The 18616-nt window shown below is 45.7% G+C and overlaps 1 long non-coding RNA gene across 1 annotated transcript; it reads right to left on the bottom strand.

Moving 5' to 3' along the window:
- Positions 1-2105: 2105 nt before the first annotated feature.
- On the bottom strand, positions 2106-15684 carry LOC126045727 (uncharacterized). The gene is made up of 4 exons (XR_007508132.1): positions 15606-15684; positions 8013-8369; positions 4877-5002; positions 2106-2972 (listed from the first exon to the last, which is right to left on the bottom strand). It is a non-coding gene; the product is annotated as an uncharacterized LOC126045727 (long non-coding RNA).
- Between the last annotated feature and the right edge of the window lie 2932 nt (positions 15685-18616).

Genomic DNA, 18616 nt, shown 5'->3' with positions numbered 1-18616 from the left:
GGTCATGTTCACCCTGCCCCTGAATATGCATCTCCTGTCTGCCGAGGGCAGCCCGAGGACGCAGCGAGGTGATGCTCACCTCACAGGCCGTGGGTGCAAGGAGCTGGCGCGTGTGGGTGCAGGAGGCAGAGCTGCCCTGGAGACCAGCCCTGCTCCGGGGCCTAAATCCACCCTGTGTGTCTCAGTCACAGAGCCGTCTCTGAAGAATACCTGGTTTGGGGTCTGCAGTCCCATCACAGCTAAATTATTGACTTTTGAGAAAGACCTGCACGCCCTTTACAGCTTTTTTTGCTCTTTTAAGGCTCCAGAGCTTCCTGAGGAATGTCAGAGCCGCATTTCCCGTACTGATCTCTACCTTAGCTATCAGGTGTGCTAGAAGCCCACGTATCTCCATGGCTCACCAAGACTGCTCACATGCTGACTTAAGAGTCATTCTGGTTGGGGTCAGGCTTTTCCCACAGGAGCCTGAAGTGTAAAGATTGTCTCTCCAGTACTCAAGCTTGAAGATAAAGCAACAACTTGAAGTTCTGGACTGTGGCCCTCCCCAGGTTGTAGAGTAAAGTTTAAAAGGGAATTTTGCACTACCAGGAGCAACACAACTATAAATTCTATCACATTTAGAGGGAAAAGGGTCGGTTATTTTGATTTCCTAATGTAACAGAGCTTATGCAATCACATTGTATATCAGTGCACTCATATTCTTCCAAATTCTTTAAAAACTTTTTAACCCTTTGGCCAGTTTTATCCAAAACTGACAGAGGTATAGAGCTCAGTTCCTGCATTTAGAAACAGCTGGGTAAAGAATGACCCTGCCAGGGTTGCAACTGTGAGAAAGACCAACACATGCTGTCAGACCTTATTAGACACTAGAGAATCTGCACAGCTCCGACATTTGATTGATGCCCGAACCGTGGGAAAAGCTTCAGTCAGAGTTTGTGCCCTCTCAGGCACCCAGGTCAGTCCCTCAAGAGACGCCAGCCTGTTGAAAGCCAGACTCTGCAAATTCTGCAGCTCACAGAGCTGTTTGTTTGCTTTTTTGTGCCAAGCTGGGAGGGGGCAGGCAGGGAGAAGGAGCTTAGCAGAAGTCTTAGCAAAAGGGCTAGTGCTGGTCTTCGAGGATAGGACTAAGAGCAGCATAGGCACTGCAGCCCCAAAGCCTGCCTTTGGTATTGTAGAGATGTCCTTCTTGAGGGAATCGCTGCAAATTATCAGCTCTGCTGCCAGGTGGTACAAGCTGGCAAGGCCTTGGGGGCACTAATCTGTATTACCACTACGGTTTTCATCTGAGCCTCTCAGTGATCTACAGACTTTCTCTCAAACTCTCATTCATCACTGTTCGAGAGATGGCTGAACAGTTGTTATGAAGTATGTCAGACAAAAGTTGGAAGTGGTGACAATAAGGACAAAACTCAGGTGGCTGGACTCTTCTGGTTACTTTTGGCTGAAATCAAGGTAGGCAGAGGAGATCTAGACAGCTGTGCCCCTTCCTTGATCACAAGATGGACAGTGGAAAAATTTGGACCAAATCCAGTCTGCTCCAACGTATGTCTGCTGTGACAGTTCAAAAGCAGCTCTGACTTTTGAAAATGTAGGAGTTGAAAGACACTTTGGAGATCTTCCACATGTAAAAATGAGCACGGTTTGGTCTGGTCTCTGTACAAAGGTCCACAGGCAGGTGGAAGAGCTCCTGCAGGTATGTTGGAGAACTATTGGAAAGTCTCTGCTCTTTGGCTGCAGGGGGAAGGCGATGTAGATGATTAGAGATGGGAAGACCATGTTTGAGGGGAAGGCTTGAGAGGTCAAGGTCAAATGTCTATAATGAAAAGAAAATACTTTGAACAGGAGGGGAAGGTGAAGATATTCTTGGTTGCATAATCTAGTCCAAGAACTATATTCTCTGATTTTTATTCTACTTGTATGAAAAGCATCTCTCTGTCACTTCCTCAGCTCTAAATTGTTTGGCAGAGAGAGTTCATTAGAAATCTGCTCTGTTGAATAGCAAAGTAATGAATCTTTGTGCTTTCCATTTCCTCCACCTGAACTGGAAAGTGTTTTTCTCACACAATCTCAGTCTTGAGCAGTAATAACAAAACCACAACTTCTGTTGCAGCTCTTTATTTGCAGGTTGGATTCCTCTGTGGACACATCTAAACACAAGTGTACATGACCTGCTGGCTACAAGACAGCAGACAAAGAAAATGATGGTTATGACTGTGTGAACAAGTACGATTCTGATATTTCAGTTTTAAGACAGCAAGGTCCAGGACTCGCTGTCAGGAAAAACTGCTCATGACTTTGAGGTTTCTCACTTGTGTGCTAAGCTGAGAACAACTTCTATATGCAGAACAATTTTTTGTATGTGGTTTTTGGTTTAACACCATACAATCCCTATTTCTGATTGATCAGGTGACACTGAAATGGCTGAAGCTTGGATTATGGCCTGATTTATGCGCATGCAATTCCAGAGCAAATGCAATCAGGCTGCAGGATTTACATTTACATTTACATCTTACATTAGTAAGATCCTGGGCTAACTTCTGTGGCTAACCTGCCTGTTCCTCTATCTCTTCCACACTGCAAGCGCTGAAGGCCCATCTACTGTAGCTGAAGCTGTTGCACAGGTTAGGAAACAATTATTTAACTCGGTAGCTGAAACATCTGGCTATTCCTTGTCCCCCATCCCAATTCATCAGCTATCTTGAATTATTCTAAAGAGTTCCTCAAAGTTTTAGGGTCTTCTAATAAATACTCCACTTCTTTCATCATCTAGTATTGCCTTATGTGACTCCTCTGTAATACAAAAGCGGTGTGAGATGATGACGTAAAGGAGAGCAGGCTGCTGTGGACTGAGGAAAGGTTGGCTCAGATGCTAGTTCCCAAGCTGTATCTGTCGCTGGTAGATTCGCCTCAGTCCAGGGGAATAAAGAAAAGAAGTAGGAATATAGATGTTTTCTCACTTTCCCCTCTTCTTTCTGTAATGGATGTGGGACAGAGGGAAGGTATTATTTGACATGCCTGCACTCTTAAGATGTTTTTTCATTACAGAAGTGTCAAAAATAAGAACCTCCCCCCGCCTTAAAATCCTTGGTCCATCACCTTGTGGGAGGTGCTGTTTCTGAAGAGAAGGGGTTTATTTTTTCTCAGTCTTGAATCAGTCTCGGCTTTCCCTGCTGTGACTGCTGGAGGAGGAGGGGAGGGCTGACGGGCTTGTGTGTGAGGATTCATTTCCTCCGGCTCACAGAACAACCATCAGGTAGCACTAGGGTTCAGCTGCCACGAGCCCAAACTGAATTTGAACCAGAGGCGCCACATGAAATGCCTGCAGCCCAGGGTGTCTCAGGGAGGCACCCCTGTCCTGCTGCTTGCAGCAAAACCTCTGTCTGCTTCTCCTACTGGAAATGGGTGTTAGGAGAGGTCTGAGCCTGTCTGGTCTGAACCCTGCTGGAGCAGAGATGTTCTCACTTTCTGTTTTCCAAGACCTGTGCTGGGGACAGACTTAGAAGTATCCCTAGAACAAATTGACTGAGGTATCCTTTTTCTGACACGCTCCTGGATAAGATGAAGGGACCCATTTGCTCTTTCCCCTGCCCCTTTTCTCAGTGACACAGATATAGGCCATGCAGCTCTTCCTCTGTTTTGGCGAAGGGAGGGGCAGTTTCCTGTTTTTATAACAGAAATTAGATTGATCCAGGATGCCTTTGTGTTGCTGCTGGTCCTGATGCACGCAGAGGGGCTAACAGTGTATGTGAGCTCTGTGGCTTTTACTGCAGCTTTCCTGCTTGCTGCTAGCACCAAGCCTTTGACCCTCCCTGCACTGCACCATGGCTAGAGCCTCGGGGTTGAGATGTATGGAGTGCCGCCCCTCTGACTGGTGCAGGAGGCTCTCAAGCACCACTAACAAGCTGTGCCTGCAAAAACGGGGTCTCCTTTTCCAGTGACCCATTCCAGGGTGTTTGCAGGTTCCTGATGCAGTAGTGCAGCTCCAAACTGCTCCAGCTATGGGACTGCCTGTCCAAGGCCAGGGCTGCATCTGCCATTAACATCCCAGGAATCTGCTCCAGGTGGGCAGGAATAAAGTCAAGAGACATGTTTACAGCTGCTAGGGCGAGTAGGGGGGAGTGCAGGCAGAGGAGCAGACACAGCCCAGTGTAACAGTCTCACGGTCTAGCTGTCGCTGTCAAGGAATTGGTCTTGAGTAAGGAGAAATGGAGAGCAAGCAGCAAATTGGCTTTGCTCAGTGCTGTGGCTACAGTTAATAAGGAGGGAACTGGGCAAAGGTAATGTATAATTAAGTTGGCTGATAGCAGAGTTCTGTCCAGAGCAGGAATGGGTTGTATGCTGTCATGCTATAATTAGCAACATTTTGTTATAGTGCTTTTCCTTTCCTTGAAGGATCCCAAAAAGCTTCACAAAATGCACTCGGTTAAAGTTGCCAGCTCCCCTCTGGGAGCAAGGCGCCACGTCTGCAATGCCCTGATCCTGCATGGTGGAATGGCCCGGGGCTGGCAGAGGGAGAAGGGTGAGGCTTTTCCTCCAAAGACACCCAGCTGGGAGAGACAGGGTCCCTCTACCTGGGGTAACCTGTGAAATGGGTGATTTTGCCTGTGAGAAAGCTGGAACATGGAGAGGTTTAGTGGCTTTCTAAGGTCACCAAGTGACTCATGGGTAAAGCTAGGAATAGAAGCCAGCAGTCAGGCTCCCAGCTGCTGTACCTATGGTTATTTCTATTTATGCTCTTCACTTCTCTTGCCCATGGTTTACTGAGTGCATTCCAAGAGTAACTTGCCTGCCAAACTTCCTCCTCTTTAAAACCAGAAATGGACAGATAAGATAGTAGAAGAAATCAGTTTAACTGCTGGTATGTGCACAAACATACCTGAACCCTGTCCAAGTTATCAGCCAGTTCTTTTTTAATGCTCTTTCAGGGCCGGAGAAACGCCTCCCGTCTCAAAGCGCCTATGGCAGTTTGCTGGCAGGCTATTGGATGATTTATTTCCTTCGCCTGTGGTCAAAAGGAGAAAAAATAAAAAAAAGCAAAAAATAAAGAAGGCAATTATGTTAGACAGAGCAAAACCCGGTCAAGTGACTCCAATATAAATCCCATGAAGGCAATGGGAGAATCGTGGCTCTGGGAATTAGAAGTTTAGACTGTAAACCAAAATAAAACTGAAACCCCAAATAAATGCTGCATTCTCCCCCAGTATATTTTCCCAGAATGCCTTATCTACCTCTCAGTGAAGGCCTTGAGACTTTCTTCCATCAGCCTGAGTTGTAAATCAGATTGGGCCCAAGCCCAGAGTATCTGAAAAGTCCTAAAGCAGGGGGTAACGATTTGGCTTCTCATCATTCTTGGGGTGACCAGAATTAGACTGCTGTGTCAACTGGTGTTCAAAGGCAGCATAAAAAGGTTAATTCAAGTAGCAGAACTGACACGAAGACAGACATATCAAATGGAAGCATGGTAGTGGCATGAGCCACCAAAAATGCTATGCTGCCAGTCTGCTATCTGAAAGCAGGCACTGAGGATGGAGGTAGGCTTGCCTACTTTGTGACATGAGCTGTCTAAATTCACACAAACTGCCCTTTGTCGTGGATCAGCGGATGGGCTGCCCTTGTACCCTTGCATCCCAGTGCAGTATCAGATCGACTCTCACACTTCTTGGCGCTGTCTGGTCTCTCCTTTCTCCTCCTCCACTTTCTTCTTTTTGTGTTTTGCCCTTTATTTTTCTATTTGCAAAGCTTTTATTGCAGTGTTGTTTTACGATTCTCTTCATTCCCTGACTTGAGAGGTGATCTGCTGTGTAAGGCATGCAGAAGCTCCTGCTGCTGGTGCGAGTCTCCTGGAAGAGCAGAGAGGTGCCTGGGTCACTAGGCTGCCGTCTGAGCCTCAGGATGTGGCCGTGAGCTTTTCTCTCAGCGGTCTGCCCCGTGGAAGCAGGGAGCCGCCTGATCTTTGACCAGGAGGGATTCAGCATTGTGTGGTTTTCTGTGTTTCTTCTGTTCTCTACTTTGCTGGATTCTTCCTAACCTTCTCTGGCATCTTTGCAGAGGGATCAGACTGGGTTTGGTCCCCAGATATCTTGTATACACAGGCTATCCATTTCTATGAGGCGACTTTCGCAGAGTGTCCCAGGCGTAAAAGCTGACCTCTCCTCTTTGCCCTCGCAGTGATTCCCTGATGTTAGAGCTGATGAGTAGCGTACAACTGAGCTCTCCCTCCTCCTGCCAGTCCTGGCTCTGCACACTGCAGTTCCAGGTCCTTTCACGGAAATTAGCATTTACTTTAAGAACTAAAATAAACAAAAACAAATAAATCTCCTAACAAAATAAGATCAATAAAAACATAGCCAAGTGCTTTGTTTTCCTTAGAAGATGCATCTTTGTGCATAACCACTTGTGTGTTGCCAAGTTTTTGAAATCAGCAAAGGCTGACATTGTTTACTGCAAATTAAAGACCCTCTGGAGACACTCTGTCTTGCTTTCCAGTGTAGCCTTGGGCTGGGAGACTGAGGCAGTTGGACAGTAGCATAGAAGAAACCCTGTTCCAGTGTTGCTAACTATAGCATTAATTTCAGAGTCATAAATAACTTCAGTACCATGGTTACAGCACTAGCCAAGTATGATATCATTTAGTTTAGGATTAGGGAAAAATATCTTCCTTGAAGCTGTGGGTTCTAAAATAAGCAACTTTTCCAGAATGGGTTTTCTCCCAAAGACTACACAGAGAAACTCCAGTCTGTAGCTGTAAATTAGAAGGATTACTTTAGTAAAACTGACTGGATGAGAAGTGTCAGCAGGTAAAACAGCTCAGAGGGTAGATTCTTCTAAGTTCCTCAGTGAATGACAGCCTGGCACTCTGTCAGTTTTCTTAGAAAACAGTACCTTCCGTGAATGACAGCAAGCATAGACTTTTCCAACCCAAGTTCTGTATTACGGAGACATGCAGAAGCATAGGTCCCTTCAGAAATCAGATGCCACTAATGACCATTAGAAAGATGGATTGAGAGATTGGTGCTGACAGTTCCCATGGCTGCATGGGCAACATTATAGTAACTGCGCAAGCAAACGACAGCTAGCGTGCATCCATTGGTCCAGTCGAACAAACAACTGTGATATTTGTATTACAAAATTTACACACAATTACATGCATGTACAATTCTGCAGGACCTTAGGAGCTACAGTGAAAGGCTGTTGTGAGAGAGATCCTGACTACGTGTTACATACAGTACAGCACTATAATGGATTACACAAGAACTTTAAGTGGGACAAGGGGCTCACGTGAGGAGGCATAACAAGAGAAAATTTTATGGAGAAACAGACACTTTAAATGCTGCAAAAATGGTCGTAAGTTGATGATACTGGAAATCTGGCTCTAGGGCTCCTGGATACAAAATGCTAGACCACACAACCCAAAGCACTGATCCCATTCAAAATTGTTCAAAAAGTTATGACATTAAGTCTGTATTGGTAGGCTTTATGCCAGATTAGATATTGTCTTTCTTCCTGCTGCCGGCATAAAGCCAGCATAAATGCCGTATTATGTACTCTGGCTAATTCAACAGAAACGTAATTGTGTGCCCAGGCATGATCTGGATTGAATTTGTTCTGCTAAATGATTCAGTAGTGCTCAAACCTGGTATAAAGGACCATAGAATTTGGTACAAACTTCCATTTCAAATTTCATGTCTTCTCTAATGTAAGGCAAGACAATTTTGCCACATGCAAATGTCTATGATAATTGTTGAAATGTTTTCCCTCAGTTTAATGCCATTTCACAGCACAGATTAGAGGGTGCCCCCCATGAAAAGCAGTGGAGAAACTTGAACACATGGAGAAAAAATAAATGTACTTTTTACTTCTGCTCTTCCTGGTTCTAATCGTACAGAGAACATCTGAAAAGTGACATTTCAGGATAGGCTGAACAAGTCTGATTGATACACTGCATTCATTAGCCCTGCCTCTCACTGCTACAGCCTGATCCCTGCTGGGCGATCCTCTGGTGGTTAACTTACCCCAGCTCCTGGTAGCAGAATCTCAGGTTTCGAGGTGAGTGTGGGCTTCTGCAGCTCTGAGCAGCCTGAAGACCCTGGCCTTTTTCTTTTGCTCTTTGTCTATGCTAGGCTTGGCTTCTTTGAAGTAACTGCTATCCATCATGAAGATGTGGGAGGCCAGCACAGTTTTCATTTTCTCAGCAGTGGATTTAGTGAAAACCAGATACCTTGCCCTCTCTTGGGCTGTGTTAAATGGAGAGATGCTTTTGGTTTGGGAATAGTCCTCTGTGTGTGTGAGTATTGCTGTTTTGAAGTCATCTTTATTTCAGCTGTGAACTGCAAAGCCATCTTTATTTCAGCTGTGAACTGCAAAGCAACCTAAAGGGGAAAAAAAGAAGATGATGACAGGAGAATTATATTTGTGTATGAGGACAGAGGTTTTGTGAGTTACCTGGTATACTTTACATGAAAAAATATAAAGGCCATCTGGCCAAGGGAGTGGCTAGAAGAGATCTCACTAACATTAGTACTCATTTACAGTTCCAATAGTTTCTTTAGTATGGCCAGTGAATAAAAGTATTGCTTTCAGGCTCAGAAGATACGCAACTTGCTTGTGGCTTTGATGCTGACCTGTCCTTTAACCCTAGCAAACTCAAATCTTTGTCATTTCTCATACTATGCCTGTTTTCTCCACCTTGATTGCAGCACATCTGTTCACTGCCTAATAATACTGGACCCTGACCTACACTGGGATTTCTACCACCACACAGGGCATCACTCTTACAATGACCCAGTCTTATTTGATCAGGGTTATTTAGAGCTTCACTGTTTTGTTCAAATCCTCTGCTGTCAGGGAAAAAGAGTCAGGTCCGGTCCTGACAACTTTTGCAGGTAGTTGAGCTGCAATATGCCAAAGAGCCTAGTCCGTATTTGGGATGAGGCCTGGCTAGTCCAAGGACCCCTCTCTCCTACAAGGAGAAACCATCTGCCAGACCTGTGCGCGCATCTCTACTTGGAAGCTCCTGGAAGCTGTTCCCAAGTGTAGTTTAGAAATATGCAGACAATTACATATCACTGCTGTTGTACTAAGACTGCCAACTGTGGGGTCAGGTTGTCCCCTTTGTTTTCCAGTAATTACTATTTTTAGTTCAGGTTTCATTCCAGTGTAACGTTTTTAGTTGAGCCCAAAGGTCCTCTGGCTGTGCTCTGTACAGCTTCACAGAAGACAGATGGGCCATTATAGACACAGTGTACTTAGTCTCTGCCACTTCATGAGTTTCAAAGTCCAATTCAGTTGATTAAAGAATTATGTTTTCAAGTTCTGAGAAAAGCTGTCTCAGGATGGAAACAGAATACCTGCAGCAGAAACACAATTTAACAGGGAATAATTTCACCTGCACAGTAAAACAGGAAGACTATAAATGTTCAGGGATCACACAAAAAGTCTTCTATGGCTTGTGTTTTGTTTTAGTAGCTCAGACCATGTCAGCTTGTTAAGTGTATCTTGAGAGATTCATGGCCTTCCTCAATTCCAAGGCAGTCTGTGACCTAAAACAAACCGAAATCTAAGGAAGAAACTAGGCGGCCAGGCACTGGCCAGAGTAAGTCAGTGCAGCTCCACAGTTCACATCAGGAGGGAAGCCAGGCCAGGCAGCGTTCCTGGAACTGTGGTTCAATCTCAGTCCAAATGCCGAGGTTACCAGTGGCCATCCCAGCTGCAGCATGAGCTGACGGCATGAGTCAAAGCCACAAAAGGCTGTGACGACCTTGCCAAGTATAAAAAGTGCAAAGATGCTAGGTACTGCCTTGCCTGTGCTGATTACTTCTGGCTGAGAGCAATGAAGAAGGTACAAGGCACTGGACATCAAATACCCAAGTGATCAAGAAGTCTCAATACATCTGTTGTTCAGAAAGCATCATATATATTCTCACCTTCCACATACATTAAACAACTGATCCTTTTAAGAGGCCTGGGAAGATCCCAAGTAGCACCATCCTCATTTTACTGACACCACAAAGGGTAATTAGCTGACTAAAGATTGCAAACATCAGCACCCATATTCCAATTGGGACTCGGAGAGGTCTTATGCTCATCACTTGCTGCTGCTGCTGCTATGTCCCTGCAGCACACACTGCAGCTGGGGAGCACTGGCCAGAATCCCAACGTTGAGAAACCACAGGTCTTGAATAAAGGACTGCCACACAAACACAGGGATCTCACATTTAGGATGCCATCACGACAGAGAAGCCCAGACTGGCAGGTTTAGGTCAACAACTTCTGAAAACAGTCAGTATAAAATAGAAACTACTGTTGAATTTAGCTTGTTGCTACCAAAACAGGTTCCTTGCAGTCATACCAGTATTCTAGAATAAAACCTGAAGTCTAGCTCCTGGTTTCAACCCTCAGTGTAAAACATAGCTGACTGCAGATTAGCACAAGGTGGCCAATGACTGCAGGTAAAAAATATAGTAAAGGTGGATTAAACACAGTATTATGGCTGAAGTGTGGCGAGGTGCCTGCCAGAGCTGAAAGACCCGGGGAAAATGAGTACAAACCCATGGACAAACTATGGGAGCCAAGATTGTTTTTCACCAGGCCGTGTGAACCAAACCTGTCAAGTTTCACACGAAGGGCAGCCCGAGACATACTCGTTTAGTTCTCAGAAACTGGAATTTGTGCATAAATATGTGACAGCCTGTGGTAACCAGAAACTATTCTTATCACAGGAAATGCTGTTGGTCAGGAGCAACAAATGCGTTTGGTCCCCACAGCGCTAACAAGCCTTCGACTTTGTCTATGCTACACAGATCCTCAGGTTTATTTCATTGACAATGTTCTTAATAACAAAGGAGATCGAGTAAATTAGTTTGACTCTAAGCAGACAAGCCAACAAGACACAGAGAACATGTTCAGAGCAGAGGGATATGGTGGCATATAAGCAGTCTGCCTTTGCCTCAGCTGGGTTCTCCTTAGATTGATTTGTACCCTGATGAACATGAGTAGCAGGAAGGTAAATTGATTTAATTTACATATTAACACAGAAGAAGAAAGTTTAGGGTGTTTGGAGGGTTTATAACACACAATGGAAGGTGGGTGGCAGCTTAAGTGAGACTAAAAGAATCTTAATTGAGTGTAAAGGAGGTTAAATTTCTGCCAAAGCTCAGTTTCAGGAGCTGCCAGAAGATGCCAACTTACCTCAGTTTAAGATCCATCAAAGTAGCATTAGAGTTTGGCCTTAAGCATTGAGCAAGCAGCTTTACGTGCCTGTGGGAGGGAGTGATATCCTAACAATAGTAGGAATGGTGCATGGTGCATGCAAATTACTCTGAATACATTTGCTCTTCACAGTGGATTTTGGATGAAGATGGAAAGGAAATTAATTTCTTTTTGAAATAAAGCCCAAAATGTTGGTAGTCATTAAGATCAGTAAGTGATTTAAGTGAAAAATTAGCTCTTGTGCATGCAGTAAAAACTTTGCTGTGCTGTATCTCAGAAAATATACTTTGTAAAAGAAGTAGTGAATTTGGGGGTTTCTATGTGAACAATGACTATATTTTTAAAAAAAATAAAGCACAAAACAAACTAAGAAAAAGCCAGGAAAAGGACTTTGACTGTAGAGAGAAATACTCTGAATTCCAGGGGGAAAAAAAAAAAAAACAAAGGGAAAAAAAAAAGAAAAAAGAAAACCTGTTAGAAAAATGCTTTAAAGAGGAGTTCTGTAAGTAGATTTAAAAGAAAAGCCGCTGAAGAGAGAAAATGACTTTCTATAAATGAGGAATCCTTTCATTTGTACTGCTCTTACAAAACAACGCAGGAAATCACACAGGATGCTGCTGATGAGAAGAAGGAAGTGGTTTTAAGGATGACATTGGACTCTGCAAGTGGGATGCCAGACATACCTAAGCGTATGTCTTTCTACCAGTTTATTATACCATGAACTGCTTCTGCTTTCTCTGCCTCTGCTGCCAGAGGAGCAGCGCACACTACATTGAACAACTCGGGGAGCTCTATTTGAAGCCTCTGTGGGTCATGACTCAACACAGCTAAACTGTCTCGTAATCTCTTGCTTCAGGGTGTTGTTACAAAACCTGTTCAGGAACTGAAACTTTTGAAGTCTTAGCGAGCTGTCTGGTGAAGGCCCCACCTACTCAGAGTCCTGTTTGACTCACGACACTTCATGTGGGGAGCAGGCAATGCATGAGAAGGCCTTATTATATAAATAGGGCAAAGTACTTGACTTCTGCAGAACACAAGGCTGCCTTTGCCATTTTTAAGTGGTTACAGTAAACAAGATAATCCATGTTTACTGAGGTCCTTGGCATGTTATTTTCCTTTCACTCTTGATGTGGTGTACAGGTTCAAAGGCACCAGCACAATACCTCTTTGCCTCAACAGAAGCTGCATGAGGCGGTTTCTAAGAAGGCTGCATGTGCACAGCCTTGTGTGATTGCTGTGATAGCGTGTGCATCTACTGTAACTGCAAATGAAAACAGTTTCAGTTCTAGCTAGTCATTTGCTACAGTTTTGAATACACTTAAAAATAACTGTGCACACAAATAATGCATAGGGCTGCACCTACAGAATTTGTGTACATATTTGTGTATATGTGTATATGTATATCTATATATATATTTGGCACACTTTCAGTGAAGGTGCCTGTGTATTTCTGCATGAAGTCTATGTCCATGCTTCTTTTACTGTGTAGGAAATGTTGCTCTGATTATTTTCTGCTAATCTATATAGCTTTTAAGCAGTTAAGTTCAGGTCAGTAGCCATATGAAGCTGAAAAATCTTAAATTTCTATCAATGCCCTTAGCCCTTAAATAAATCTAAACTCAGAGTAAAATAGTTATTCATAAGGCTTGCTCATAAATGGTTCATTAAAACATTATATTGGTGAGCCTATAACAAAATGCAGGCTTTCACTTCCATGCTGTTTGTCACTCATGAACAGAAATTCAGGAGACTGACTCCACAGTACTTAATCAGAGCCAGTGCAGATCTAGCTGCCTGTTCATGTGTCTTAAATCTCCAAACGCAGTAATGTATCAATTTTGTCAACTCCTGCTACAAAACGGAAATTTATTTTCCTGCTAAGTGTCACCTAAGCATCAGAGGGATGAGTCTCAGAGAGGCAAAAACCCTGCTCAGATGTGTGGCTCAAAAGGTCCCTTGCTTCAGCAGCACCTGCCCTACCTGTCCTTGTGCACATGAAATATGCCGAGTGCCTTTGTCTTCCATGCAAAATGTGGCTTCATGTCCTGACTTCTGTAGTGAAGCAAAAAACATCTTAAGAACTTTGAGGGGAAAAGCTTTTGCATCAGTATGAAAATATTATGGACAAATGGGAATAAAAATAGTCACGTTTTACATTTGCAATTTATAAAACAACTCAATTTCAAATCTGCTGGAAAAAAAAAAAGTACCCTTGCCTAATAAACAAGGTCCACCTGCAGTTTGGCTTTTTAGTTTCAAGGTTTCTCTTTGCTGATGGAAGTGGCCTTCGTGTGGGTTAAAGCTCTACAAATGGTTGCACATTGAGGTTTAGCGCTTATCCAGTTTCTCAAGAGGTCAGCCTCTGGTATTTGTGTGGTCCAAGGTAAAACAAGATTGGTTTTCATGATGGTAGAAATGAGACAAGTGAGGTCCTTGTTCTACAACACTACTCTAAAAGTTACCAAAGAGCCCTGGAGCAGGAAAACCTGGGGCTAAGGTTATCCTCACAGATGCCTTTCCTGAGCTAGATCCATTCCCTGGGTAGAAGAGTGGAGAGCAAGGATTGCTGCAGTGCACTGCACTCCCAGACAGAAAACGCTTTTGCAAATGAAGGGAAGACTGATTTCCCTGAAAACACTTTTCCTAGGCTAGTGTAAAATACCTCCTAAGACAGTCTGGATTGCTGCTGCTTCGGTGTGGATGCAGCCACGCAAGTTCGATCTGAACACAGGCTCCCATTGTGAGCATCGTGGCTGTCTTGACTCCCCAAGCTGGCTTTCCACCCCAGGGAAGTCTCAAGGTGAAAACTTCTCAGACGGACTCTGTGAGGCCCTGGGTATTGCCTGGGTGGTGGTGGCCCCATAGCCTCACAATCTGGCCCTGCATGAGGCTTGATTTTCAGAAGAGCTCAGCTGCCATCTGCAAGCTTGCTTTAGCGGCCAGGCTTTGAAAACAGCTCAGATCTTTAGAGATTGAACTGTAGAAAATCTGGTCAGTTGTGTAACAAAAGGAGCTGCCACATGCTAATTCATAGTCATTCGATCTCTAAGAAAAGCTACTTAGCAGATCTGGACAAGGGCTGAAGCTGATAAGGAAAGAACTCATTAAACTGATAGAATTAGCGGTCTCTTTTAGCCTTCTCTCCAGCATGTCATTTGCCACCTGTCACTCACTCTGTTGTTTCTGTAACTTGGAACAGTAGGTTTTGGGAGCAGAGATTGTGTCTTCCTACATCTTCTGCTTAAGGTTCTTTTAACATGACGTAATTACCAATAATACAAAGGGAATAGGGTATGAGAAGAGAGCTGCAGATATCCAATTTTTGTGATGTTGCTCTTGACAGCAAAGAGCCCTTTCTATCTCAAGAATCTTTTATACGAAGTATGTCTCCTAAATAAAACATGATAAGACTCAAAAAAACCCCAACCCCGAAACCCCAGCAAAGCTCTCTAGAAAACCGCTGTAACTAACACATTGCTGGAGCTAGCCACAGGCAACCTCACAGGCCAGTCTGTTGACTCAGACAGTGCTAACTCTGCCTGAGAACAACCTCAAGAGCAGACATTTGGGTTCAAACACCCTGAGTCCAATTTCCAATGGACACTGAAGAAATAGGCCTTAAGTATATTTTCTTAAATTATTTCCCCCCCACCCCCCCACCCCCCCCGGAGGCCCTGGGAGAAACCACAGATCGAGGAACACAGCCTGGTTCAAAATTGTTGGGAAATCACCTTTTAAATCCTGGTATCCCACAGTTCAGTGTCCTGGGAAAAGGCATTGCAGGGACATCTCCCTGCTGCCAGCATTGGGCTAAAACTCTGTATAACTGCAGAGGCTCTTGCCCACCATTATGCAGACAATACATTTATGTAAAAAGAGACAAAAAGGAAGCTCCTTTTTGGGGACAGGACCTGTCACCCCATTAGCAGTGTACCCAGACCATGGCATGGCAGCTCCGTGCAACACCCCTCCACACCACACCTTCCCACCCCAGGGCCTCTCTGAGAACCCTGTCAGCCAGCACGGCACGGCCTACTGTGGCTCCCCACGCCCTGCCTTCCCCACACACAGATTTGGGGTTTCCTTTGAGGTCTAGACACGGTAACAGCATTAGCACCTGCCTGACCGGCCCGCCACAGCGCTCGAGGAGCGAGGCCCGGGCTGCTCCCAGCCGCAGAGGGGTTATTTTCTGTCAGGGTTTTCCCTCCTCTCCTCTCCCCGCTCCCCCCCGTGAACTTCAGGGCAGTGCAAGGAGGCCTCGGGGCCTTCGGGGACGGCAGCGCGCTGGGCTGGGGGGTCTCTGCGCCCTTCACCGTGGCCTCTGTCCCGCCGGCCGGTCCCCCGAGGCCGGCTGGGGGTCTCCGGTCCCCCCCACCGTCCCCAACAGCCGCTCTTACCCGTCCCCCTTCCCGCCTGAGCGACCCGCCGCGGCCTGCTCCCGCCGCCTGTGTACGGGCGCTGCCATGGCTACGGCGCTGCTAGGCAACGCGATCACGTGACGGCGGCCGCCCCGCGGCGGGAGCGCGGCGTCGACAGACGGAGGGGGCGGGATTGAGAGGGCGTGGTTAGACCGAGAAGGGCGTGGCTGAGGGGAGGGGGCGTGGCTCGGCGTTGCTAAGGGGGCGGTTGCTAGGGGCGTGGGGGAAATGGCGGCGGTGCTGTGGAGGCGAAATGGCGGTGGGTGCTGGGGCGAGGCCTGGCCTAGTTCTGTGTGGGGCCTGGTCAGTCGGCTCGCCCCACTGGCCCTCTGGGCTGGTCCCTTGATCTCCCCTGGAGCCTTTATCATGATCCTGATAATAATAATGGACATTTTTGGGCTCAGGCAGGGGAGGCTGCCCCTCAAGTGCTGCGCAGGCCCCAGTGTGGTGGCCCAGCTCTTGTTGGCCCTCTCTTGGTGCTTAGCAGCAATAATATTTCATAATTACCATTATTTTCACGGGCAAACTCATTTGAATTTTTCTCATCTATCGCTCTCTCCGCTGCCCTCTTATTGCCAGCAGAGATAAGAGCCACTTTGTATGATTTAATTTACTGTGTACTGGAGTTTTTTAGAGAGGTTTCCACTAGCGGCTCCTGCTTGCAGGCCTGGGCTGTATTTAATATTCTTGACTCCCTGCTCCGAGCCCCAGCTGTGGGACACTTTCATTAAGTGGCTCTGCAGCAGGGTGTCTGTGTCAGGCAGCCTTTGTGTCCCTTTGGGCAGTTCACAGCCATCTTGTTTTTCCTTTGCATGTTATAGCTGGAAGCAAATGGCTTGTCTAGCAGAAGAATTAAGGTCTTTTTTTATGTTAGCTAAGTGCTTTTTTATATTAGGAAAAGGTGTACAGTGAAATCTCGGTAAACAGGTACTGAAGCATGCTGCTTCATATGCCTGATTTGGGTTTTTTCTTATTATGAAGACAAATGCTTGCAGGAGCTCCATTTTTATTTCCCAGCTTCTTTCATTTCTTTTGGCTGGGCATCATCAGCCAAACAGGTATAATAAAACCACGGAAGAAAGCAAATGCACAAGAGCGTGTTTTACCTGAGCAGATGTAAAATTGCACTCATTAAAGAGCATATTTAGGCATAAAATGCAGCTCAAAAATCTCTGTAAGAGCTTCCACTAGGGAAAAAGATTGCTTTGACCTTCAGAGATTGACGCAATGTGCAATGTTTATTAATAGTTTTAGCAAGAAAGTAGTTATATGGGGGGATGTCTTGCCTTTTACGTGACTGATTTTAAGAGTGCCCTTACCATTTCCTAACTTTCCTGCTGAATAGGGTTGATGAAAAACTCCCCTACTCTTAATGTCTTGGCTGCTGGCTTATACTAATGTCCATCAAAAGATTTCTCTACTCCTCTGATGATGAAAGTAGCACTGTAAATGCTGCAAGACCCTGCGCTTAATCCGATTCACCACCTTTCCAGAAATGGGAGGTGGCTCCAAGGCTCCCAATAGCAGTTCCATGTATGAGAAACGCTCTTTTGAAGCTTAAGGGATTTTCTTGCACTAGGCTTTGCTCAACTCATCAAAGAATATAAGGACCCCACAGGAAAACAGAATGCTTGCTGTGGGGTCATTTTTGGGATAGCATAATGCTGGGACCCCTAAGGCTGATCGAGTCCTGAGGAAGAGTTTGATCCCCACGTCCTGCTCCCACCCCCAAATATCTCTCAATCTACTGGCAGAGTTTTTAACGCTTCCCATGGGTGTTGCTTTGAGCTGCTGCCATGCCCAGCAGCAGCGGTACTGCTGTCTGAGATTGACTTGAGTCGCGGTGTTAGGCTGTAAGGGTCGGCAACACTTGTGCCGTGTGATGGGACAGAGGAGTACGAGGTATGTCACAGCCGCTGTGTCGTGGTGGGTTTAATGGTTGTCTGTCACACGCATGAAACAAAAATGCAGCCTGAAGTCGGAGAACGTGCCATTGAGATTCTGCTGTGAAGTGTGTTTCCTGACATGGGGCTTGGGAAGGTGCCTTTCTGAAGCATCCCCTTGTTTCTCCTTGGGAGATGCTTTCTGCCCTTTAGGAGATTTTCTACAATCAATATTTTCAAGATCTGCTTTCATGTTTTTGCTCACAATTTGTCATGGGTGTAATTACTCATGCTGAGGGTCTTCCTTTGAACACCACAGCTCAAAACCATCATCAAGCCCATCTTTTTGCTGTGGACGTGACTTTCAAGTGTAAGAGTTTCTCCATCTAAAGCAAAGATTACCTGAATTTTACCAAGCCACCCATTTCTTTTTATTGACAAGAGTCAGCATAACCAGGCCATGAGGAATAAAGCTGGCAGAAGAATGCCACTCTCAGGTCTTAACACTCACATTTAGTGAAGCCAGAGCCTGGGGAGGGTTTGCGGTGTGGCATTTTGCAGGCAGTTGGAGCAGAGATTTGTTTTTCCCTTTCCCCAGCAGCCTCTCCTCCAGCCCAAGTGAGCCTGCCAGCAGAGGGAGTGCAGCACATGGGCTCACAAAAATAGGAGCTTGCTAAAAAAACCCAAACAAACCCAAACAATTAGCAGAATGATTATGGTCTTTAGCAGAATAAACAGAATAGTCAGAAGTCAAAAGCCTTTCCCCGGCAATGAGATCCAGCTGCAGGCTGGATGGGGAACAGGCACTGCATCTGGCAGTGATCATGTTCCTCCGGCGGGGAAGTCCCCATGGCGAGGATGTCCCCATGTATATCACAGGGCACTGCTGCTGAAGGCAGTGGACCCCTGTCCCTTTTTTTCACCCTCCTTGGTAGATCCACCTCTGTAATTCCCCATCAGAGCGCAATGGTTGTAGATAAACCAGAATGGAGCTTCCTCTCCTACAGTGCAGCAGGAGATCAAGTGAACGGCACAAGTACAGGCGGTGGGCAGGGTGATGGTCTCAGAGCTGGTGGGGTGTCGTGCTTGCTCGTGCTCTGGCCATGC

Source organism: Accipiter gentilis, chromosome 14 (genome assembly GCF_929443795.1).
Source record: "Accipiter gentilis chromosome 14, bAccGen1.1, whole genome shotgun sequence".
NCBI classification, from domain to species: domain Eukaryota; kingdom Metazoa; phylum Chordata; class Aves; order Accipitriformes; family Accipitridae; genus Astur; species Astur gentilis.
The sequence above is the reverse complement of the archived record's forward strand: the minus strand, read 5'-3'. Positions and strand labels throughout refer to the sequence as shown.